At 39.2% G+C, this 25405-nt stretch overlaps 1 protein-coding gene across 1 annotated transcript in view; it reads right to left on the bottom strand.

The window, feature by feature from the left end:
- Positions 1-25173, bottom strand: part of abca12 (ATP binding cassette subfamily A member 12) — a 212858-nt gene extending 187685 nt beyond the window's left edge. The window contains exon 1 of the mRNA XM_062960972.1: positions 24790-25173. The gene's annotated coding sequence lies outside the window, so the exon portion shown is untranslated. The remainder of the gene's footprint in view (positions 1-24789) is intronic.
- Between the last annotated feature and the right edge of the window lie 232 nt (positions 25174-25405).

Here is a 25405-nt window from a genome sequence, read left to right as displayed (position 1 = left end):
AGCTTTAATACAGTTGTTCTCAACCTGTGGGTCTCCAGATGTTTTGACCTTCAACTCCCAACAATCCTAACAGCTGGTAAATTGGCTGGGATTTCTGGGAGTTGTAGGCCAAAACACCTGGGGACCCACAGGTTGGGAACCACTAATTTAATAGGTGGCATTTTTCCTCTAACCTCAGTCATCAGAGTTGCTTCATAAGCCCCATTAGGTGTCTTTAAGCATGTATTGAGGCAGTCAGCCATCCCATATTTGTAATTTAAGAACAATATTGATCTATCACAACTGTAAAAAAAATAATGTATGAACATTAATTGAGAGCCAGCATTGTGTAGTGGTCTGAGTGATGGATCGGGGCTCTAAGGGCTCTTCCACACAGCCATATAACACGGTGGGATAAAAAGATTCAGGCAGGGGGGAATTTTTTTATCCCACCGCTGCCACCAATATAATAGAAATGACTGAGCGGGGAGAGGTTAAGAGGCTACTCCTTCAGGCAGGGGGGAATCTTTTTTAATCCAACCGCAGCTACCAATATAATGAAAAGCAGACACCAAATATATCAGACACCTCTCCACTCTACACACTCTCACGCAAGCACACGTATGTGAGAGGCGAGGATATACCGTTTGATTTTAGATTTTCTTTTTAAATGGTAGCTGCAACCAACCTAAAATGTTTTTAGGATTTTTGTTGTTAAATGTGTCTGAGGCAAACTTCTCCCATTCCCTGTCCACACTGTTTCTACCCCCGGCTCCCTAACTGATGTTCACTATGAGGCTTTTCTGTGGTATTTTATTGTTGTATTTCTGGAACTTTTATTAAGGCACCTTGATGGAAAGATACTCTGTGGAGGCTTTTGAAAGTTGAAAATAGAATAAACATTTATTTTCTTAAAAACAGGTAAATGATTACTTCAGAGAGGTTCATAAGCGTAATCGGTTACAGACGTTCTTCAGCTTAACTTAGTTGTATGTTTCAGATTATTTCACTTAGTTTCAAACAGTTCCAACCAATCTATCTATTGGTCACAAAAACCCTTGCTCTATTTGCTGAGAATAGTCACGAGTTTCCCTGGGTTGTTAATTAACTCTAACCTAGAGTCCTTCTATTAACCAGCCCAGTAGTGAGAGACAATCCCTTGAGTTATCTTCCCCTCAAGAAATCCAAACTGCCTGACCTAGCCTGTCAGTTTTCACAGCTTTCAGTTCTCTCTCACACACACACACTCCAAACTCCAAAACCGAACTGCTCTCTTCAAACCCCAAAACAGAACTCCCTGGAGCTCTTTTTTTCTCTGCACTCCAAGATTTGGCTCCTCCCATCTGCTCTGGTTGGCCAATCCTAGGAGTCTCTCTTTAAGCTCCTCCCTCTTTCTAACCACACTCAAGATGGCTGCCTGGCATTCCTCTACAAAATGGAGGCTTGCCTCACTCACTGTTACCCAGGCTTCATTCCAGGCCTAATAGGTAAGGTTCACTACAATCCCTCCCAGGCCTAAGAAACCTTTCCGGATAAAGAGTGGTTTTACTACTCTTTGAAGGTAAAAGGCTTATCTTTTTGCTATCTACCCTAACTATCTTCTTTTCCCAACTTATCTAAACTGTGCTAAACAATCAAGATAAACATTTTTATACACAATGCGTTTAAACATTAAACCATTTGCATCAATACATAACATTCATTAGGGCAATGTCGAAATTATATTACATGCATCTGCAAGTAAAAACAGCTTAGACATTTTAAAACAGTACATTTATACATTACCTTTTATTTACACTGTACCATTACCTTAAGTTTATTTGGTTACCTCATGTAACTAGCCGTGACAATGCATCCGCAACTACATTATGTGTACCTTTGATGTGCTTAACATCAAAATCATAATCCTGGAGGGTTAAACTCCACCGAATTAATTTGCTACTGGTACTTTTTACTTGGTGTAACCACTTTAAGGGCGAATGGTCTGTGCATAGGGTAAATTTTCTTCCCCACAGGTAAGGTTTTAATTTTGTGGTTGCCCACACAATGGCTAAACATTCCCTTTCGATGCTCTGGATTTTAACACCAACACTTTATCCCCTACTATAAAAGTCTTATGTCTTGATTGTAGATCAGCATATTCTTTTTGACAATTCTGGGCTGCTGTTAGACTCTCTGCTGCACAGTTTCTAATGATGGACAAATGTATCTGGAGATCCTCGACGTAGCCGACAACATCTCCTTCCGGTATCTCCTCCCATCTGCTCCCAAGATGTCCAGGGGTCCCAGAGGGGCTCTTCTGCACAATAGTTGGTGAGCCAGGACACCCCACATGCACAAACAGGTTCAGCAAAGTATGTACCACAGTTTTGGAATCAGTTTTCTTCAGGGGAATAGCCTCTGGATATCTGGTCTTCTTTATTCCTAGATGTCCACTAAATGGTACATTGTGGGCCATTCTCATTATCTTCTCTCTGTATTTCTGAGGTACTACCAGCTGTTTAGTTTCCTCAAACAGAGTGGGGCCTCGTTTGTGTCTGGCCACTCTAAATAATTCATTATCTAAGGTCTTAAAAATATAGGGCTTCTCTATTGTAGGTCTGGCATTTTGTGGACCCACTTCCTCTCACAGATCTTTTAAACTTTCATCTAGTTTCTGTTCTCTTAGGAATTCTTCTGTGTGACTATGTGGCAACTGCACTGGGAACTCTTCCACACTATTAACACGAGAGTCAGAAGCCACTTCTGAGGTAATTTCTTCCCCCTCAGAGTTTCCCGCCTTTTCACTCTGGCTCCTAGTTACAATGTTGACCCTCTTACAGTGCTCGGATAAATCATTCCCTATCAGCACAGGAATTTCCAAACTAGACAATACAACAACTCTTCAATTCCCATTAAAGGCTTTATAATGGACTGGGATTTTGGCAACTGGCACTTCGAAAACTGGCCCATAAATTCCTTTTAGTGCCACCTTTGTCTAGGAATTATTTGTTCATCTTTTACAAGCTGTGGGCGCACTAGTGACACCCCTGCACCAGTGTCTCTTAACCCAAGCAGTTTCTCCTCATTTACTTTTACTTCTTCCAAGTAATCTTTATTAACTCTTTGATCCACACTCCACACCCTCATAATTCTGACAGGTTCTTCTTTCAGAGTGGGACTCTCATTCAGTGGTTGGGCTTTTTTAACCACTTTAACAAACTTAGCTGGGGTCTCATGTTTAAGGTTCGCCAATGTTGGGCAGGAGGATTTGACGTGTCCTTCTTGATGACAGTGGTAACAAAGGATTTTACATGGGGCAGTTCCTGAGCTGGCATTCCCCTTTCCAGGACTCTGACTAACTCTGTCAGCTCTTTCTCTTGGGATCCACTCTTTTGGCTTCCTAAATAGTGGGGAGCTTCCTTCTAAGTCTCCTGCCAACTCATCTAGGACACTAGCCACTTCTGCCACTGTCCTGATCCTTTTGTCTTTTATAAACCACCTCATCTGAGCTGGAACAAGCCTATAGAACTGTTCTAGACCCACTAGATTTCTCAGTTCCTCAAATGTTGTGACCTTACTTCCTTCAAGCCATCTCTGCAAAGCTTTTTCCAATCTACAGCCCACTTGAGAATATGTTTCCCCAGTCTTTCTTTTAATCTCTCTAAAAGTCTTTCAACTCTGTTCCGCTGTAAGGCCAAATCGCTCATTTTCATGTATTCAGCAACCAAATCTGCAGAATCATTCAAATCCAGTACACAAAAACGAAATCGTGCACATCCCTACTGCTCAGCCATCAGAAAAGTGGTGACCTTTGGTAAGTCATATTCTCTCAGACTCAGACAAACCCCCTCTGAACAAATATTGCCCAGAAAGCCCTAGAAGCCTTATATATCACCTGTCACATCAGCACTTTTAATCTTGTACCCATTACTCTGGCCCGGCCCAGTTTTATTGTGTTTTAGCATATTGTTTATTGCTTGTTGTTTATACTGTTTTAATTGTTTTTAATTTGCCTTTTGTTTTGTATTGTTATATTGTGTGTTGAGGCCTTGGCCTTTGTAAGCCGCATCGAGTCCTTCGGGAGATGCTAGCGGGGTACAAATAAAGTTTAATAATAATAATAATAATAATAATAATAATAATAATAATAATAATAAAAAGCCCAATGAGAAGGTTAATTTTGAATTGCCACAAGTGAGAAATAACTTGAAAGCACACCACAGCAATATATTATGCACACATGCACATATATACACACATTTCTTTGTCTAAAACCCATTTGACATAATAGGGCATACATTTGAGCATGCAGTTAAAAGAACTCTGGCAGTGCCGGGAATCTAGATACCCTTGCACATATACTGCCAACCCCGCATCCCACCATTATTAGTGGAGCTGCCAGGAGTTATAGTGCCCAAATGTTGAGCTGTTCATTGAATTCTGCATTTAAACTCCCTTTTAAACAAATGTACTTGGCTCTTGTCAAAGTTTAATTTGGTGCTTTACGCCCTGATGGAGTACTGCTGTGTCATCCTAAAGATGCTTACTCACAACTAAGTCCTACTGATATTAATAGGTCTTAATCCCCAACAGGCATATTTAGGATTATAACTTTTAGAAAGATAACAATCTGAAACTTACTAATAGTTTTTTGTTTGTTTTTTTGAAAATTGAGAATTTGTCAATGTACTCTACATTCACAATAGTATTTAAAAGATGAATCCCTCAGATTGAGATACCAGAAAGAAAGTAGTCATGGACAAAAGGGAGGGAGAGCAGATAAGTAAAAATCAAATATGTACAGTAGAGTCTCACTTATCCAAGCTAAACAGGCCGGCGGAACCTTGGATAAGCGAATATCTTGGATAATAAGGAGGGATTAAGGAAAAGCCTATTAAACATCAAATTAGGTTATGATTTTACAAATTAAGCACCAAAACATCATGTTATACAACGAATTGGACAGAAAAAGTAGTTCAATACGCAGTAATGTTATGTTGTAATTACTGTATTTACGAATTTAGCACCAAAATATCACGATATATTGAAAACATTGACTACAAAAATGCCTTGGATAATCCAGAACCTTGGATAAGCGAGTCTTGGATAAGTGAGACTCTACTGTATGTATAGAAAACTCTGGAAATGTTGCATTAAAGTGGGATTTGGTTTTAAGACTCCTCATGAAAACCAAAATTTGTGGGTGTTCAAGTCCTATTATAGACAATAGTGTAGTTATCTGAAAACTAGGACCCCAAAAAGTGGAGGTTCAGGTAAATGACCTTTAGTTGCCTCACTTGGCTTTGAAAGCAGGAAAACACCCCCTGCTGAATGGCACTGCCAATTTCTCCTTCTTCCCTACCGCCACATAATGGGCTCGAGATACCAGAATGTTGATTTCAGCCTCACCCCTGGACTTATGACCTCATCATAAAGGACTAAATTGGCAGCTGCGCTGATTTAGCCCAGGTCTCCTACAGAGCCCACCGGCTCATACCATACGACGCTAACACGGCTCCGTGGGTGAAGGAGGGTGGAGCTGGTGCATGCCACCACCATGGCAACACGGGAAGCTTCCCCGTGTTGCAGTTGGAATCCATGGAGGGAAGTTGCGTACTTCATGCTTCCCCGCATTGAATCAGCTGAAAGAGGAGCTGGGCGATGAGGGGCGTGGGGCGCCTGGTTCCCGATGCCCCTCGACGAAGCGGAGTGAGTCTGGCAGCCATCTGACAAGGTCGTAAGACCTGAGATCAGAATGCAGATTCACTTGGGAAGACTATTGATATTCACAGAAACACAATGAATTCATCAACAAAGAAATCTCAAATCCTTCTTCATGGATTGTTATCCATTACGATCTATTGTTTAATCAAGGAGTCTCTCCTTTCACAACCCTGATATCCACCAGCAAACAATCACTTCCCATGTTAATGAGCTGTGGAAAGTGACAGTGCAGATACAGAAGGAAGACTCAAGCATTCTTTCAGTGAAAGGCTTTATTAAATTTCCTACCACATACTTTACACCAATAAGACTGTGGATTGTTATTTGTACTGTCTATTATGGTACAGTAGAGTCTCACTTATCCAACATAAACGGGCCGGCAGAATGTTGGATAAGCGAATATGTTGGATAATAAGGAGGGATTAAGGAAAATCCTATTAAACATCAAATTAGGTTATGATTTTACAAATTAAGCACCAAAACATCATGTTATACAACAAATTGGACAGAAAAAGTAGTTCAATACGCAGTAATGTTATCTTGTAATTACGGTATTTACGAATTTAGCACCAAAATATCAAGGTATTTTGCAAACATTGACTACAAAAATGCGTTGGATAATCCAGAACGTTGGATAAATGAGTGTTGGATAAGTGAGACTCTACTGTATTACCAAATGTCTATAAAATGTCAGATTCTGTAAGCTTGATGCAGGACTGATCTGTGAAGCTCTCCTAGCTCAGGTTGACCTTCCTTGGTCAACCTGTGTGATAAAAAGATCTTTCATTCTGCCCCACACCCTGCATGTCTTCACTGAAATTGATCAGAGCTTGGCATACCGAGTGAACCCCGAGAATTAGGACAACTTTGTCCCTTATATAAAATGGCAAAATCAAGGTTGGCTATTTGGAGATGGTTTTAAATATTTTATGTGGTGGATGGTTGTATCTATGGATATGGAGGGCGAACTGTATGATGAACAGCTTCAAATGTAGAGGAAAGACATCAAGAAAAACAGAAAATGCCCCTGTTGTTTAGAAAATTGAAAATGAGATTTAAGCACTTCCTTCCCATTTTAAAGAACCACAAAGAGTAAAAAGGATCAACAGGGGAGTTAGAAAGATAAACCAAGAAGCTAATTATAACAGATTGTAACCAAACAAGAAAAACAAGGAGATAACTAGACAAAGAAGCATCCAAAGAAGAAAGAGGGATGTGTTGATAGGGGAAGAGCTGCAGCAAACACAGTGAGACTTATTCAATACCAAAAAAAACATTGATGATACACAAAAGAGGAAGATAGCAGAACCATTTATAATTTCAACAGTGGGTGGGTTGTATGTTTAAATATTCCCTTGTCAGGGAGCGGGACTGCACACAGAAAAATTGTATGTTTGAGGAAGGATGAAGCCAGATGTTTTTAAGTTTTCTGCTTGCAAGGACGGTTAACCTACCTCCACTGGGTACATTTCAACCTTCCACTCTGCCTCTGAAAAATGTAATTGGCAGTATTGTGGAACAGTGGTTTTGATGTGCACAAATAAGTCTAATTTAAATGTATTACTTTCTCTATCTTCCACATTTAAATCCTTAATGTTTGTTCAATGCTTTTTGTCACAAATACACTGTTTGTAAACTTTTGTTGATTCTTCAAACTATTGAAAATAGTCCTCTCATTCCTCACCCGACTTTTGTCCACCACTCTTTTGGCTCTTCTGCTAGAAGATCTTAGCCAGCAGAGATGTTCTGTTTGTAGACTGCAGTGCTTATCAGTATGGTCCCTTCCACACAGCTGAATAAAATCCCACATTTTCTGCTTTGAACTGGAATATATAGCAGTGTGGACTCTTATCTCAGTTCAAAGCAGATATTGTGGGATTTTCTGCCTTGATATTATATGACTGTGTGGAAGGACCTATAATCTCAGAGTTTAGCTAATGGAAGGATGCTTGGCTAGAAGAAATCTTGTGCTTCAATCTAACATCCTATAGCTAGCATGCCTTTGAATTATGACTGCATTACGCCATGGCTGAATACTAATGGATTCAAAATCAGGCATTTACAAGTTTAGTATTCTAAGTCCTGGGTCTGCATGGACAAATCTGGCTTTGTTTTTCATCTTCTCACAATCAAACTTTTTGTATCCCCCTTTTTTGCTATCTGGGATATCAAGGACTTTACAAATCATGGAAAATTCTGGTCAAGAATAAAGTGAAACTAAATTCTCAAATGCATCTCCAAGATAATCTGAACTAAAGGCTCACACGCTTACTGCGGGTTAATGTGAGCAATCTAATTAAACTATCAATTAATAAAAGTTCAATCACAATTAACAGAGGTATGAAAAGGAAGCTTTTAAACAGAAACAGGAGAATGATAAAAAAAACAAATGTAAAGTTGTGGATGTATTGGGACAGTTACTGACAATGATAAAGAAGAAGACTGTTTAGAAAGAGTAAACAAGCAAAAATTGCTTCATGAAATAAATGTTGTAGAAAACTTTTTTGGCAGACGATGGGAAGAGGATGAAGATTAAGCAAAGATTTGATAACACAGGACAAAGGGCAAGAAGGAGAAATCAAAAGGGGGAAAAACTCAGAATGATATTATAAAAGCCTAAAATTTCTCAGAAGGAAATCAGAGATCAGATTAGATTTATGTCACCTGGCAACTGGAGTTAAGAAGATGTGGTGGAGGAATAAAGCAGGAAAAAGAAATACAGCAACAAAGAGATAAAGTCGTAAAGATAAGAACAATAAAGTAATAAAGGAGAACCTATTTAAGGAACAGCACAAATAACAATAGATGCCAAAGCAACTGGGATGGGGGAGGGGAGAAGCTGCACACAAAGGAAATACAAGTGCATCCTGTTTCAGGAATCATGAAATCAGCTAGAAATAGTCAGATAGGAAGAAGAAAACAATTGCAATTAAACAATGTTTACAAAATGTAATAAGAAAACCTGCCCTACCACTCCTCCACTTGACAAAATAAAAAGATGCAAAATGAGAAAAGAACCAGAACAGCAATGCAACTTCATTCACAGAAGTAATCCATGTATGTATCACAGTATGACAAAATGCGAGAAAATATATCTATTTTGATTACCAGGGACTCTATCAGTAAAAGAGAAAAAACAGATTAGAACAAACAGGTGAACAAATTATAAGAATTAAAACTGTGACAGACCCTACTATCCTGTAAGCAACATCAACAAGGCTTGACTGAGCAAAGAACTGCAACCACTTGCTGAAGACAAGCTCATTTTTCCTAAGGTTCTTTGCCATTTTGAATGTTCTCTAGATCAGGGCTTCTTAAACCGTGCGTCCCAAACCCAAATGGAATTCCCATTGCTCAGTGTCTCTCAACCAGGGGGTCAGGACCCTTGGGGGAGTCACAAGGTGGGCGTCAGAGGGGTCACCAAAGACCATCAGAAAACACATATTTTTGATGGTCTTAGGAACCCCTTTGGCAGAGAAGGCTGAAGATCTCTCCACCTATCATTCTCTTCCTTTTTGGAAACAGATGGTGAATCCTCCCATCAAAAGCCCTCCTCCTGCTGTGATTGGCCAGCCTCTCAGCTGGCATCAGGCAAGGGGAGGGCCATTTCTGAGACTCCAAGCATGGAGGGGAGAGCAGGTGTGCTCAGCTAAATTTGGTCCAGTGAATGAAAATACTTCCTGCATATCAAATATTTACAGTTATGAAGTAGCAATCAAAATAATTTTATGTTTGGGGGTCACTACAACATGTGTTATATTTTACACACGACCACATAAGATGCAAATGGATGGGAATACGGATTGTGTCTGATAGGGAAAACTGGGGGGAAAGACCTAAAAAATATATAAAGAGGCCCATTTACCTCAACAATGGTATGTTGGGGGGAAATGACAAGATAAGCTTCCAATAAATAAAATAGACAAACTCCTAATAGGATCCATAGAGAATAGAAAACCCCAGTTATACAAGAATATGTTAAAGAAATTGGAACAACATGGTATAACAAAGATTGAGGACTTAGTGAAATTTGACGGAACAGTAATACAATGGGAGGAGATAAAAGCTAAGTGCGGACATGGACATTGGCTACTATGGGGATGATTGTCTAAAAAGCTAACAGAATCGAAGAGTAAGGAAACCCCAGAAACAGATCATGACAAAATAATAAAATGGAAAGTAGAGAAGGAGAAAGAAATTACGGAATTCATATACAAAATAATCACAGAAAAACAATATAACACAAAATACACCCTGATAGAAGTCTGAAAGGAGGAATTAAGTTGCAGTGAGAGGGAAATAGACAATTGGATAAAATCAATTAATAAAATAAAACATTTAAAGATTAAGGGAATGCAATGGAAAATACTTACAAAATGGTATAGAACTCCTGTGAAATTGGCTTATATAACAAGAACCTGCCCAAAAAAATGCTGACATAATTGTGGAAGAACCAGAACATACACCCACATGTGATGAGAATGTAAAATAAATTCAAAGATTCTACAATATAATTAAGAAGGAAATGGAAGAGCTGCTGGGAATAAAAATAGATTGGAACAAAACACATTTTTTGTTCAAAAATGGAAGGCAATGGGGAGGAAATAATAAAACACATGTTAAATGCAATGTAAGCTTCAGTTGCCTTAGGTTGGAAGAACCAAAAGAAATGGGATACAAAAACTTGGTATAAATATTTATCAGACTACCTACTGCAAGACCATATTAGTGAAAGGAAAGCTATTACAGGACGGGTCAAACCAAACAGACCTGGGAGGCAAAATAGAAAGGTCTCATTTCCAGAATAAAGGGAAAAGATAAATATAAGGAATTAAATAAGATTATCCTCATGACTGAACAACTATAACAAGTATAGTAAGATTACTAAACTATTCCCAGGGGAAAGAGGGAGGGAGAAAGAGGACAAACAATGCAAAACAGGATACAGGATGATGAAGAAAGTAAAATGAGTACTTTTGAGAACCTCAGACAGATGGCGATGCATAAGATTAATAAGATTCTGAATGGTAATAGAATAGCTGTGCAGGCTGAGGATGTGGACAAGGTGCTTGGAGAAGTGAGGGCTACCACATGCATCCTAGACCCCTGCCCATCCTGGCTGGTGAGAGAAGCCAGAGGGGGTTTGGCTGAGTGGGTGAAGGTGGTGGTGAATGCCTCCCTTCAGGAAGGCATATTTCCAGCGAGCCTCAAATTGGCTGTGATCAAACCGCTGTTGAAGAAGCCATCACTGGACCCCACTCAACTGGACAGCTATCGGCCTATTTCCAATCTCCCCTTTTTGGGCAAGGTCGTGGAACGTGTGGTGGCCGCACAATTCCAGGCATTCTTGGTTGACACTGATTTTCTGGATCCGGCACAGTCTGGCTTCAGGCCGGGGCATGGTACTGAGACAGCCTTGGTCGCCTTAGATGATCTACGCCGCGAGCTAGACAGGGGGAGTGTGTCCCTGCTGGTTCTGCTGGACCTCTCAGCAGCCTTCGATACTGTCGATCACTGTATCCTTCTGGGACGCCTTGCTGGGATAGGGCTTGGAGGTACTGTTCTGCAGTGGCGCCGGTCCTTCCTGGAGGGTTGCTCCCAGATGGTGTCAGTGGGGGACACCTGCCCAGCCCCACAACCATTGTCTTGTGGGGTCCCGCAGGGCTCGGTATTGTCCCCCATGTTGTTTAACATATACATGGAGCTGCTGGGAGAGATCATCCAAAGTTTCGGGGTGCAGTGTTTTTCCTGGACTCATTGCTGAGCCTGGAACCCCAGGTTTCGGTGGTAGCCAGGAGAGCCTTCGCTGCGCCCGTACCTTGGGAAGTCGGACTTGGCCACGGTGGTCCATGCTCTGGTTACATCCCATCTGGACTACTGCAACACTCTCTACGTGGGGTTGCCTTTGAAAACGGCCTGGAAGCTTCAACTAGTTCAATGAGTGGCAGCCAGATTAATAACTGGAGCAGCATACAGGGAGCATACTACCCCCCTGCTAAGCCAGCTCCACTGGCTGCCAATATGCTACCAAGCCAATTCAAAGTGCTGGTTTTGACCTATAAAGCCCTAAATGGTACTGGCCCAAACTACTTGTCCGAACGTATCTCCTCCTATGAACCAACTAAGGTGTTAAGATCATCTGGAGAGGCCCTACTCTCGGTCCCACCTGCCTCGCTGGTGGGAACGAGGGACAGGGCCTTCTCGGTGGCGGTTCCCCGACTGTGGAATGCCCTCCCCAGTAGTGTTCGACAAGCTCCGAATCTCCTAGGTTTTAGGAAAGCCGTGAAGACATGGCTATGTACTCAAGCGTTTGAGGAGTAACATCTGAGGTCGATATGACATGAATCTAGGTGTACACGAAGGTGTTAGTGGACAAACTTAACTATATATGCATTTTAAATTTTATAATTCATGGTTTAATAGAGTTTAATTAGAGCTTTAATTAATGCGGTATTGTTTTATTGGTTTTTTTTTTGGTTTTTTTTATAGATTTTTATTAGCTTTTCAATTAAATAACTTACAGTGAAAGTGTGAGAACAATAGTTTCCAAGGAAAGAGGTGAAAGAAAGAGAATAGACTTCAGGAAACAAAATAATAATAAAAATAAATAATAATAGTAATAAAAATAGTAATAACAATAATAAAAGTAATAAGTGAAAAATGAAATAGAAAATTATATTAAGCAAGAGAAAAAAAAGAAAAAAAAGAGAAAAAAAATAATATAATAAAGACTTCCATCTCATACACAGTTATTTGGTAAAGTTTGTTAATCTTCTTCTTGGTCATTTTTACTTCTTCCTTCAACTAGGTGACGGCGTCTTCTTTACCTTCACTTTGTATCTACAAACCTTCTATATAGATTAAAGTAGTACCTTCATTTGCATTTCTAATAAATAGTTTTTTACCGGATCCCAATTTGTTTGCTTTCTTGGAATTCCATAGTTATTTTTTAGGAGGTATGTCAATTTGTCCATATTCATTATTTCCAAAATCTTTGTTAGCCAACAACTTAATTCGGGGATTTCCTTCTTTTTCCAACATTTGGCATATATTATTCTAGCCGCCGTCGTGAGGTAATTAAAAAGAATCTCTTTATTTTTATCGTTTTGAATATCAAGCATCCCCAGGAGAAAATATTTTGGATCTAGATTTATTTTAATCTGCAACATCTTTTGTATTGCCTGGTGGATCTCCTTCCAATAATTTTTAGCTTTTTTACAGGTCCACCAGCAGTGGTAAAACGTTCCTACTTGATCCTCACATTTCCAACATTTATTTGAAATTTTTTTATAATAATTTGCTAATTTTTGAGGGGTCAAATACCAGCGATAGAACATCTTAATCCAATTTTCTTTCAATTCTATTGCATATGTGATTTTTAATCTGGAGTTCCAGGCCCTTTCCCATTCCTCTAAATAGATTTTTTTACCCAAGTTTTTGGCCCATTTTATCATACTATCCCTTATTGGTACCGTTTCAGTCTCCCATTCAATTAATTTTTTATATATTATGGATATATGTTTTCTTTCTGCTTTCATCACCCTATCCCAGAATTTTTCTTTCTCCTCGAATCCCATTTTTTTGTCTTTATTATAATACTCTTTAAGTTGTATGTATTGGTACCATCCCACATTGTGAAATTTGTGATTAATCTCTTCCAGGCTTTTCATAATATAAGTCCCATTTTCTTTAGTTAAAATATCCTTATATCTCGGCCAAAATTCTCCTCCTGTTTCTCTCCTCTGACATGCTTCCAAAGGGGAAATCCATCCTGGGGTTTTCAAATATAATTTCTTTTTATACTTATCCCAAATTTTTAATAGTGAAGATCGCACAAAGTGGTTGCCAAATTTTTTTTCTTTTAATTTTTGGTCATACCACAGGTATGCATGCCATCCTGCCCTTAAATCTATTCCTTCTAGTGCTAAGATTTTGGCATTCCCCAATGTGGACCAATCTTTCACCCAAGCAAGGCCGCACGCATTGTGATAGGTTTGGAGGTCTGGAAGATCCAGTCCTCCTCTTTTCTTCTCATCTATAAGATAGATTCTTTTGATTCTCGGCTTTTTTCCCATCCAGATAAACTTACTTAGTTCTTTGTTCCAAGTTTTGAATTTTTGTACATTTCTAATAATCGGGATATTTTGAAATAAAAATATAAACTTGGGCAAAACTGTCATTTTTATTGCCGAGATTCTTCCTAGAAGTGATAATTTAGCGTATTTCCATCTCTCTAAGTCTTTCTTTATTTCTTTCCAAAGAGGGTCATAATTATTTTCTAGTAGTTGTATGTTATTCGCTGTTATTGATATACCTAGGTATTTTATTTTCTTCTTCACCTGGATCCCTGAGATTTTTGTTAGTTCTTCTTGTCTTTTTTTTGTCATGTTTTTAGGTAATAACATAGTCTTATCCATGTTTAGCCTCAATCCTGAAGTTTCCCCAAAGTCTCTTATTTTGGCGAGCCAGTAATGTATTGTGTTTATTGGGTCATCTATCACACAAATCAGATCATCAGCAAAAGCCCGAAACTTGTAATTGTATTTTTTTATTTTTACACCTTTCAATTTGGGGTCCTCTAATATTAGTTAGGAGAATCTCTAATGAGAAAATGAATAACAGAGGAGACAACGGGCATCCTTGTCTGGTACCTTTGCATATTTTGAAGTAATTTGATTCCTCTGAATTTATTTTAATTTTTGCTTCCTGTTTATCATAAATTTGATTGATCGCATTTATGAATTTATAGCCCATGTCCAATTCAATCATTAAAAATTTTAAAAAATCCCAATTTAGATTGTCGAAAGTTTTCTCCATGTCAATAGCGAGGAGAGCCAACTCATCTTTGTTTGAAAATTCATAATATTCAATTATATCAATGATTTCTCTCACATTGTCTCTCATATGCCTATTTGGAAGGAAGCCCGTTTGGTCCTCTCCTATCCACTCTCTCAAAAATTCTTTCATTCTTTCAGCTAGGATATATGTAAAAATTTTGTAATCAGAATTTAATAAAGATATTGGCCTGTAATTTTTAACATTTTTGGGGTCTAATCCTTCTTTTGGAATCATAGTTATTGTTGCCTGACACCAAGATTCTGGAATTTTTTGGTTTTCTAGGATTTTATTCATAACTTTTTTAAGGTAGGGTATCGTTTCCTCCATGAACACTTTGTAATATATCCCATTTAGTCCATCGGGCCCCGGGGCTTTATTCCCATCCATCTTGTTTATAGCTGCTTTGATTTCCTTCTCTGTTATTTCCTTATTTAACATCTCTCTCTCTGTTTTTCTGATATTTTAGCTAATTTTTGATTGCTAATAAATTGGGTCACTTTGTCATTTTCAATCTGATCTTTTGAGTATAATTTACTGTAATATTTTATAAATTGTGTCATTATTCCTTGTTCTGTCGTGTAATTTACTCCTCCTGAGGAGATTTCCATGATGGTATGGGCTTGTCTTTTCTTCCTTATTTTCCAGGCTAACCATTTGCCTGGTTTGTTGGCATTTTGGAATTGTTGTTGCTTTATAAATTTCAATTTTTTCACTGTTTCTTCCAATTCCACATGATTTTTTTGTTCTTTCAAACTCTCCAATTCTTGTTTCACATTTTTATTGTTTGGGTCTAATTTTAGTTTTTTTTTCATTTATTTTAATTTCGTCCTTTATTTTATTTATAGTTCTATTTTTCAATTTATTTTTTTGAGCGTTTTGCTGAATGAAATGACCATGCATAACCGCCTTACTAGCATCCCATATTACTTGAACTGGGGTTTCCTCCACATCATTCATTTCAAAGTATTCCTTCAAAAGTTTTTTATTTTTTTGGATGTCCTCTTCAGATTTTATTAAATTCCCGTTTAGCCTCCAGATTGGATTTCTTTGTACTTTATTAATCATGAATTCTATCGGACAATGATCCGATATGTATCTTGGAATGATTTTTATTTTAGTCACTTTAAGAATTAATGGGGGGGGGGTCATCCAGGCCATGTCAATCCTTGACCACGAACTATGCCTATTTGAAAAGAAAGTGTAATCTTTTTCTCCTTCATGATGCGGTATTGTTTTATTGTTTATGGATTCTGTTACTGTTTCATTGAATGTATTTTGTGCAATATAATTTCCCACTGTTGTAAGCTGCCCTGAGTCCCTCCGGGTGAGAAGAGCAGGATAAAAGTTATGTAAATAAATACATAAATAAATAAATAGCTGGTGAAATCAAGGGAAACGATTACATGCTTGATCATACTGAGGTATAAATATTCAATAGTATTTCTGTACCTTCATATTACATTAGGAGAAGTCAAGGGTGGGGATTCATGGGTGGGACTGGGGAAGTCGTGGGACTGGGGAAAATACTTGTATTTTGATTGTGGAATATCAAAGATTGCATGCTTGTGTGTGTGGGTGTGTGTGTCTGTCTGTCTGTCTATCTATATATTTTTCACAATTAAAGAAAAAAGAAAAGAAAGAAATGCCCATTGTATCAACGATCACCCTGAACTACTCATTGTCCAGGTGGCACCCATTGTTTAAGCGTGGCACTGGGACATCAAAACCCATTAACTTTTGATCAACTGCATTCCTTTCCAGGTGCACCTGATTCTGGAGAGAAACCAAAGACAGACACAAGCCTTCAAATTCACCAATGACACTTTATTAAATTTCCCACCTAGCCTTGGAACCAATCAAAGGCAAGAGTGGACAAGCATCTCCTCCAATGAGGCAGCAGAGCCTAGCCAGAACCTACTTGGACCAATGAATGACAGACATGGCAAAGTCTTATTGTTTTGTTTCACTGTCAATGTACTATAAATAAATCCATGTATTTGTAATTGCAAGTATGTCAGGTCTTTGGAGTGCTATCTCCCCTGACATCCTCTCTAACCATTGAGAATGAAGCCTCTGAGTTTGCCTTCAACCCATCTGTGTCTCATCTGGCCTTCTGGAAGCTTGACATTCCAGGCCCTGAGCCTGCAATTTTAGCAGAGCCGAAATCACATAATAATATCACTTTAATTACCGTGGTTCTATGCTATGGAATCCTGGGAATTGTAATTTGGTGAGGCATCAGCACTCTTACACAGAAAAGGCTAAGGCAATGATTCTCAACCTGGGGTCCCCAGATATTTTGATGTTCAACTCCCAGAAATCCTAACAGCTAGTAAACTGGCTGGGATTTCTGGGAGTTGTAGACCAAAACACCTGGGGAACCACAGGTTGAGAACCATTGGGCTAAGGTCATTTCAAAACCACAGCTTCCAGGATTCCATAGCATGGAAGTTAAAGTGGTGCCAAATGCATTAATTCTACACTATAGATGAATCCCTAGAATGAGAGACACTCTCAATGCAAATTGTAAAGATTTCGTCTAAATTTTGGTAAAAGATTGAGAAACAGTGAAAATGCAAATTGTAAAGACTTCACCTAAATTCAGGTAAAGGTACTTTCTCAAACCTGTTCTATAGTGATAATGGTGGCAAAAAGAAGCAATACTTTCCCATTCCCTTTGCATCTTCAGATAACTCTCTAAAGCTTTGTATTCATCATAAATGTTTAATATGTCACTCAAGAGAAGCGTCCAGTGAATCATGTCATCTGACTTTGTGAGATAATTTATTTGTCGCAAAAACAGGATGTTAGCAAAGTACTTGAAGGGGTCTGTCTACAATTCTGACAGATCAGCCATTGTCAATCAAGGCTTATTACTGGTCTATCTGGAATGGTTTAGTTCAAGTATTTATAACTACCTCTTTGGAAGAATTGGTATTCTATAAAGCTTGGAAAAGTTACTTTTTGGGACTGCTAGTCCAAAAATTCTCCCAACTAGGATGGCCAATGAAACTGTAGTCCAAAATAGTCATTTTTTTCTAGATGTGGGTAGTCTCTAGTCACCTTGAAGAAAATGCCTTTCTGAATGTTCTCTAGGGGAGTTCTATTTGAATGTTTAGTTGATATGTGTGCATGACTGCATATGAAGAAAATTGTGAAGTAGTAAGAGAGCAAGAATGAAATAATGTTTTAAATGCTGGATTACGACTTTGGAGATCAGGGTACAAATCCCTACTCAGCCATGGAAATTCACTGGGTGATCTTAGGCAAGCCACACTGTCTTAGCTTCACCAGAAGGTAGAGACAAAATCTATTTGAAAAAATCCTATCCAGAAAACCCCATAACAGTCTTAGGTTTGCTATAAAGGCATTCAACAACACCAATATCTATATGTACACTGTATTATTATACTAGATTATATTACATTATACTGTGGTAATTATATTCCTCCTGATGACAAATGTTCCTTTCTTGGACAAGAGAGATTGTCACTCAATGCCAAGTGTTGTTTCAGCCAACCTGGGCATCATTTGAAAAAGCCCCTTTAAAACTGTGATTAATTGCAATCCACTGAATGAAAATGTATGGGAGTATCTTTGCAATCTAGTGTAAAACAGCAGGCATGAAAAGAACCCTAGCTGTTCTCAGGACTCAGTTGAAGAAGAAATTAAGCAAGTCTCAGCGTGTAGAGAATTCAGCCAGCAGCAAAGGGAACAGCTGCCTATCTTTAACTTAATTTGAAAACAAGTGCACCGACTTTGCAAGATCAGGTACTTCAAAGGACCGTTTTAATGAAACTGGGAGAGTCAAGACCATTGAAAAGGGGAATGTGATCAATAGGCAGGCACTACTAAGCCTTTCAGCTAACTCCCTTGACCTGTTTACATACACTAACATTATTTACAACTCCAAGGAAAGAGGCAGACCCCTGACTGGTCTGAGCTTGCATGCCCTCATTTCAGGAGTGTCCAGGAATATGTTTGAACATTTGAAAGTGATGCACAAATAGATATTTAGTTTAATTGTGTTCAGTTTTTTGTATAAAGAGTTTTATTCTAATTGTAATGTCAACAGTTGACCAAGCAAGAACAAAGAAGAGATATAGTAGTCATGGGCGATTTCAACTATCCCAATATTTGCTTGAAAACAAACTCAGCCAAGAATACAAAGTCCAACAAATTCTTCACTTGCCTCACAGACAATTTTATGGTCCAGAAGGTAGAAGAAGAAACAAGGAGATCAACTATTCTCGAGCTCATCCTAACAAACGCAGAGGACCTGATCAATGCAGTTGAAGTGGTCGGATCTTTAGGGGCAAGTGACCATATGCTCCTGCAGTTTGTGATACAAAACTAAGACGAGTCAAACACGCATTCTGGACTTTAGGAGGGCTGACTTCCAAAAAATGAAGGAAATACTGAACGGCATTCCATGGACGCCAATATTAAAAGACAAGGGAGTTACGGATGGATGGGAATTTTTCAAGAGAGATATACTTACGGCACAATTGCAAACAGTGCCAACAAAGAGAAAAAATAAGACAAGTGCAAAGAAGCCAGAATGGATATCCAAAGAACTTCTAACTAGACTAAGACTCAAAAGAGACATGCACAAGAAGTGGAAAAGGGGAGAAATCACCAAAGAAGAATTCAAATGAATAACCAACTCCTGTAGGGAAAAGGTTCACAAGGCTAAAACACAAAATAAGCTCAGGCTTGCCAGGAACATTAAAAACAATCAAAAGGGCTTCTTTACTTACGTTGGTAGGAAAAGGAAGAAAGAGGCAATAGGGCCTCTGCGAGGAGAAGATGGGGAAATTCTGACAGGGGATAAGGAAAATGCAGAACTACTTAATGCTTTCTTTGCTTCAGTCTTCTCACAAAAAGAAAGCCATCCTCAATCTCAGCAACATGGAGTGGATGAAGGATTATTGAATCCAACCCCAAATAGGGAAACAAGTAATCCAGGAATACCTGGCCATTCTAAACAAATTCAAGTTCCAGGGCTGGATCAACTACATTCAAGAGTATTGAAGGAGCAAGCAGAAATCAATTCGGAACCACTGGTAATCATCTTTGAGAGTTCTTGGAAAACAGGACAAGTCCCAGCAGATTGGAGGAAGGCAAATGTCCCAATTTTCAAGAAGGAGAAAAAGGGTGACCCAAACAATTACTATCTGGTCAGCCTCATGTTGATTCTGGAAAAGATCATTAAGGAAGTGGTCTGCAAACACTTAGAAATGAATGAGATCATTGCTAATAGTCAACATGGATTTATCAAAAAACAAGTAATGGCAGACTTATCTGATCTCTTTTTTATAGAGTTACAAGCTGGGTAAATGCAGGGAACACCGTGGATGTAGCATATCTGGATTTCAATAAGGCTTTTGACAAGATCCCCCATGACCTTCTGGCAAACAAACAGCAATAGAGTCTCACTAATCCAACATAAATGGGCAGGCAGAACGTTGGATAAGCGAAAGTGTTGGATAATAAGGAGGGATTAAGGAAAAGCCTATTAAACGTCAAATTACGTTATGATTTTACGAATTAAGTACCAAAACATCATGTTTCACAACAAGTCTGCCGCTTGGGAGTGTGGCTGAACTTGTGTTGTTGTTGGGCGTGTTGACCTGCTGCACGTTGTTGCCTAGAAAAACAGCTGTGGATCCGAGCGGGAAACAGACTGCGTTGGATAATACAGAACATTGGATAAGCGAAGGTTGGATAAACGAGAGTCTACTGTAGTTAAATGTGGGCTAGGCAAAACTACAGTTAGGTGGATCTGTAATTGGTTTAGTGAACAAACCCAAAGGATGCTCACCAATGCTTCCTCTTCATCCTGAAAAGAAGTGACAAGTGGAGTGCCATAAGCAGGGTTCCGTCCTGGGCCCAGTTCTGTTTAACATCTTTATTAATGACTGGGCCCCCAGGTGTTTTGTCCTACAACTCTCAGAAATCCCAGGCAGTTTATCAGCTGTTAGGATTTCTGGGAATTTAAAGCCAAAACATCTGGGGACCCACAGATTGAGAACCACTAACTTAGATGAAGGGTTAGAAGGCATGATCATCAAGTTTGCAGACGACACCACATTTGGGGGAGGGGGGGAATAGCGAATACTTCAGAAGGACAGGAGCAGAATTCAAAACACGCTCAACAGATTAGAGAGATGGGCCAAAACTAACAAAATGAAGTTCAACAGCGACAAATGCAAGATACTCCATTTAGGCAGGAAAAAAATGAAATGTAAATATACAGAATGGGGGACGCCTGGCTCAACACCAGTATATGTGAAAGCGATCTTGGAGTTCTTGTGGTTCTACATGCAAGAGGCTTTTCATATGTTGAAGCAATCAAAAGTGGGACCCTCCGCCCCGATTGGCCACCATGTTAACAGATTGCTAGACTAGACAGGCCTTTGATCTGGTCCAGCAGGGTTCTCCTTCTGTTCTTAGATTATTGTGCCATGCTGTGTATATAACCGAGGCAAGATTTGTGTCACTAAACTTTGACTAATTTGTAGACTTTCCAAGTTCATAGCTGTGTATGGGAAACAGCAGAAGGCTTGCTATTCAGTACAAAGAATGTGTCATCAATGGCATCATAATTTGATTTCCCAAATCTGTCCCACTCATCTTGGGTCAATGCACTGTGTCTTGTGTAACATTTCTGCAAGGCTTCTTTGGCATTTCTATTTCTCTGCCAGTCTTGCATATTGCAAAATAAATGCATCCATTGAGCAACAATAGAGATTAAATACAATCCTTGCTGTTAAAGCAAATGGGAGGCAGTTGAAAACATTATATAATCACTAAATATCACATCCAATTTACCTTTCCAAATACCTGCTTCCTTGCCCTTCTTTTTAATTCTAATGGTGTATTTTTAGCTTTTTGTCTGCTATCTTTAGTGGAAAGATATTTGAGCAGCAGCGTGGATTTGATGGCCCATGAGGTCCCATTCAAATCTATCCTTCTATGACTGTATGACTCCCTATTTCCTATAAAAGGGCAGGGATTGGCATTTTGGGTTTTGTATAGACAAAGGTCTATGTTTCATGAGTAAGATTTCAGAAATATGAAGATGGTTACTGTATCACTCAGATTTTGTGCCTGTATTTATTTAGAGATAAATTTTAGGCTCTTGCAACAGAAATCTATATATATAAAAGAGTGATGGCATCACGGCAATTCACAAAACAACAAAAGTACAGGCCCCCCAACCTCAAAATTTGACAACACAACCCATCATCCACGCCTCAAGGTTGATACAACAAAAAGAAAAGAAAAATAAAGTCCTAATTAGAGGGAGAGCAATAATTTTTTTATCCAATTGCTGCCAGTTTAGAGGGCTAATCTCTGTCCACTTGGTTGCCTAGCAACCAAGGGACAGCCAGGTTTCAGTTAGGGGACAGGCAGATTTAGGCTTCACTTAGACTTCTTCCATAGATTATCTAATTTGCACTGGATTATATGGTAGTGTAGACTCAAGGCTCTTCCACACAGCTATATAACCCATTTATAATCTTATATTATCTGCTTTGCACTGGATTATCTTGACTCCGCACTACCATATAATCCACTTCAGTGTGCATTTTATACAGCTGTGAAGAAGGGGCCTCATATAATCCAGTTCTGAGCAGATAATATAAGTTTAGAAATATACAGTAGAGTCTCACTTATCCAACGTAAACAGGCCGGCAGGATAAGTGAATATGTTGGATAATAAGAAGGGATTCAGGAAAAGCCAATTAAACATCAAATTAGGTAATCGTTATACAAATTAAGCACCAAAACATCATATTATACAACAAATTTGACAGAAAAAGTAGTTCCATGCGCAGTAATGCTATGTAGTATACTATGTAGTAATGCTATGTAGAGTCTCACTTATCCAACACTCGCTTATCCAACGTTCTGGATTATCCAACGCATTTTTGTAGTCAATGCTTTCAATATATCGTGATATTTTGGTGCTAAATTCATAAATACAGTAATTACTATATAGCATTACTGTGTACTGAACTACTTTTTCTGACAAATTTGTTGTCTAACATGATGTTTTGGTGCTTAATTTGTAAAATCATAACTTAATTTGATGTTTAATAGGGTTATCCTTAATTCCTCATTATCCAACATATTCGCTTATCCAACGTTCTGCCGGCCCGTTTATGTTGGATAAGTGAGACTCTACTGTACTGTATTTACAAATTTACCACTAAAATATCACAATTAATTTAAAACACTGACTACAAAAACATTGATTATGAAAAGTCAGACTGCGTTGGATAATCCAGAACATTGTATAAGCGAATGTTGGATAAGTGAGATTCTTCTTTAATATGAAATAATTACTGGGATAGAATAATGCAGAACAATATAATCTCTAAAACCAGGACAGTAAATAAACAGGGGAATTCCACACAGGAAACAATCAGGGCCAGCTAACACCTCCCAACAAAGTATTCCCATCATCAAAGTCTGGCAAATCCTGTTTTCTCAGGGCCACAGACAGTAGAAGCACATAAAATATTGCAAACAACATCACTCTGAAAACAAGGGTATTCCAGACAGGAAACAATCAGGGCCAGCTAACACCTCCCAACAAAGTATTCCCATCATCAAAGTCTGGAAAATCCTCTGTTTTCTCAGGGCCACAGACAGTAGAAGCACATAAAATATCGCAAACAACACCACTCTGAAAACAAGGGAATTCCAGACAGGAAACAATCAGGGCCAGCTAACACCTCCCAACAAAAAAATCACTCAGGGAGGAAACAGCCAGGCTTTAAAGCTGCAAGGCCATTACATCCTAATCATTTTTCCTAATTGCAGCATTCATACTTGCCTCCAACAAACAAAAAAAACCAATCAGAAATATTGTATATTCACAACCTTTGGGAAATAATATCCCGATGGCGCAGCGTATTAAAGCGCTGAACTGCTGAACTTCTGGACCGAAAGGCCACAGGTTTGAATTGGGGGAGCGGAGAGAGCCCCCACTGTTAGCTCCAGCTTCTGCCAACCCAGAAGTTCGAAAACATGCAAATGTGAGTGCATCAATAGGTACTGCTCCGGTGGGAAGGTAACGCCGCTCCATGCAGTCATCCCACATGACCTTGGAGGAGTCTACGGACAACGCCGGCTCTTCGGCTTAGAAAAGGAGATGAGCACCAACCTCCAGAGTCAGACACGACTGGACTTAATGTCTGGGGAAAACCTTTACCCTTGACCTTAACTACCACCAATTCCTCAATACTTTATTTCCCATACCACCAGACTTCACCACAGCAACGCGTGGCCGGGCACAGCTAGTATTATATAGATTTCTGTCATCTACCAAAAAAAATAAGTTCATAGTGCAATCCAACATAGAAGTAAAAAAGACTTACTCCCAGATAATCCTTTTTAGGTTTAACTTATTAAAATTCCAATAAAAGGAGTCCAGTTTAGTTTGCAACATATCCCTTTACTCAAAATTAATGTTTGGTCTTGTTTTTAATTAATCCCTGACTAGGAAGAGTTGATAAACGGGTGCACCAGTAATAGCGTCTATGAATCAGGATATGAAGAGAATGAATTGCGTTAATTAAACCTGGGGACAGAGATCCGGAAAGCCAAGAAATGCTTTGACAGATATTTGCACTTATATCGCTGTCTATGATCCCCATAACCCAACTGATCATTGAAGATGTTGCAAATTTGACAGACAACTATCTGGTTGCTATCCAAGTTGTAGTGTCAAACAGGGTGCTTATTATATGACAAAAGGTAGGTGGGCCATAATGCATTGGGAAATTGTGGTAAACTGTCATCCAAGTTGTAGTGCCTGCTTTAATACTGAAAAATTGAAAGTTTAAATGGAGGACACACTAGAAACAAACACGAGAAGCCATTAAGAAATCAGGACAGATGCCTCAAAATCTGTCAAGTTTTTTTTTTTGGTAATCATTCAAGTTGCAGTGACCAAGTGTAAACTGAGATTCCAAAAAAGGGGTCTTCCCGGAAGCAAAAAGGAGAGGATATCTATAACTCATTCAAAAATATTGTATTAAGTACTAGACTCGGGACAGTGTCCTCTAAGGATTTGCTGATAAAATTCCTGAGAGGGCAATGAGGAGGAGGAGAGAAAACTACAGTATGGTTGCTAAGGTTTCTGGGGGTAAAGGGAACTGGATAAGGGTAACTCTGAGATAAGGCTGTTAAGCTTCTTGAGCAAGGAAACAACAGGAAGATCCATTGATACATATCCTTTACTTTACTTACTTACTTAGGCGATCCCTCGTAGTTCGAGGATGATAGTCCTCCGTCTTCGCTATCTCGGGGATGGATCCGTAGATGGCTGAAGAGACCTATTCTTGATCTGCATGTTCTCCCACAGTGAGGACATCGGTTTCCAGGTGGAAGGCGGTCTTGGTCAGGGTTGGCTTGACGGGTCTTCCTCTTGGCATGTTTCTCCGTTAAGCCCTCAATTCGTGCCTCTTTGAACTCCGCAGCACTGCTGGTCACAGCTGACCTCCAATTAGAGCGCTCAAGGGCCAGGGCTTCCCAGTTCTCAGTGTCTATGCCACAGTTTTTAAGGTTGGCTTTAAGCCCATCTTTAAATCTCTTTTCCTGCCCACCAACATTACATTTCCCATTCTTGAGTTAGGAGTAGAGTAGCTGCTTTAGGAGATGGTGATCGGGCATTCGGACAACATGGCCAGTCCAGCGAAGTTGATGGCGTAGGAGCATCGCTTCAATGCTGGTGGTCTTTGCTTCCTCAAGCATGCTGACATTTGTCTGCCTGTCTTCCCAAGAGATTTGCAGGATTTTTCTGAGGCAACGCTGATGGAAACGCTCCAGGAGTTGGGTGTGATGTCTGTAGACCGTCCACGTTTCG

The sequence above is a fragment of the Anolis carolinensis genome, chromosome 1, assembly GCF_035594765.1.
Source record: "Anolis carolinensis isolate JA03-04 chromosome 1, rAnoCar3.1.pri, whole genome shotgun sequence".
Taxonomy (NCBI): domain Eukaryota; kingdom Metazoa; phylum Chordata; class Lepidosauria; order Squamata; family Dactyloidae; genus Anolis; species Anolis carolinensis.
This window is presented reverse-complemented; position numbering and strand designations above follow the sequence as displayed.